This window comes from Belonocnema kinseyi, chromosome 8 (genome assembly GCF_010883055.1).
Source record: "Belonocnema kinseyi isolate 2016_QV_RU_SX_M_011 chromosome 8, B_treatae_v1, whole genome shotgun sequence".
Classification (NCBI taxonomy): domain Eukaryota; kingdom Metazoa; phylum Arthropoda; class Insecta; order Hymenoptera; family Cynipidae; genus Belonocnema; species Belonocnema kinseyi.
Genome location: NC_046664.1, coordinates 96,055,157 through 96,056,595, shown reverse-complemented (window position 1 = coordinate 96,056,595; position 1,439 = coordinate 96,055,157). Strand labels below are relative to the sequence as shown.

Genomic DNA, 1,439 nt, shown 5'->3' with positions numbered 1-1,439 from the left:
ACCACATGGAAAAAATGGATGTTCAAACGTAACATCTAGATGTTCAGGGTTAACATATTTTTTGTTTAACTATAGGACAACAGTCTAGATGTTCAAAGTTAGCATCTGTAGATCTTAAAAAGTGTGATGTTGCTCCCTAGCATTCAAAATGTTCAGCTGAAATATCCGAGATATTACATGTATGGTTATGTCAAATAACGCCTGTAAATATTTGAGGAGTTTACTTATTTATGGTCATTTAAGGAATTAATTGATAACTTATTTGTGAATTTGAAATTAAACTTTAATGTTCGTACACGAAGGAAAAACAGATAAGGAGTATGAAATGTCGATCAGATAATACATTCAGTCAAGTTGAGGTTCTGTTAAATATTTTTAATTCAAAATAAAAACGGGGTAAGTAATCAAAGAACGAATGATCCATAATTGTAATATCGAAAATATATAGTGGTAAAGTATGGTCGTGAAATTCCAATGCGCTATGCGCATGCACTCGGACGGTTTTAACATCTGAATGTGTTTCAGTTTAACATTCAAATTTTTTTACGCCGAACATCTCAAAAAGATAGTAAATGTTTTGCATGAATATCTCCATGTTAGGTGCTACAATCTTACCCTTTGAACATCTACATTTAAACATCCATTTTTCTCCGTGCAAATATATATTATTCAGAATATATATAATTAAAAATTTGTCATAAGGACAACCGCAGGATTTCGCCGGGAGCGGGTGCTAATCTGAAAAATTGCACCCGCTTCCAGCGAAATCGCGGTAAAATTTCAGCCATAACCACGTCTCACAACCGTGATATATATATATATATTCAAAATTGTATAACATACCTCCTATTGTTTTTTTTTCATAACAATATAGTGTACTTTTATAAACAATTTTATTTATTTTTAACATGGAATATTTTTTTCACGTTTTTTTCCTTAAAATTTTTATTCAAGATTTCCAAATATGCAGGAAAAATTAGACAATGGAGAAACGAAAACTCCAAGTGTTACAAATTTGTGTAATTCGTCGCGGACGTCACAGAGAGCGAGCGAAATTTTTCCTGCATATTTGAGAATCTTGAACAAAAATTTTAAGGTCAAAAACGGAAAAAAGATGTTCTAAGTTCAAAATAAATAACATTGTTTATAAAAATAAACTATATTTTTATGGAACATAAAGAACAGGAGGTACGTTATACTATTTTGCAAAGCTTCTGGGTGAATGTCTATTTTCAGAACAAGAAATTTTGTTTCTAAACCTCTTTTTTAGTGAGCGATTGAAAACAAATTTTTCGCGATTACCAAGTTTTGAAAAATCAAGTCTCGAGATTTTCGAGAATCACATTGAAACAGAAACATACGTGTCAATTATTATCAAACACAAAACGCGAAAACAAATGTTTGGTAACAAAAAATTTTGATTGTAAATCTCTCGTGTA

The 1,439-nt window shown here is 30.7% G+C and overlaps 1 protein-coding gene across 6 annotated transcripts in view; it reads left to right on the top strand.

The window, feature by feature from the left end:
• Positions 1 to 1,439, top strand: part of LOC117178303 — a 33,020-nt gene that overhangs the window by 21,142 nt on the left and 10,439 nt on the right. The gene's annotated exons all lie outside the window — the stretch shown is intronic.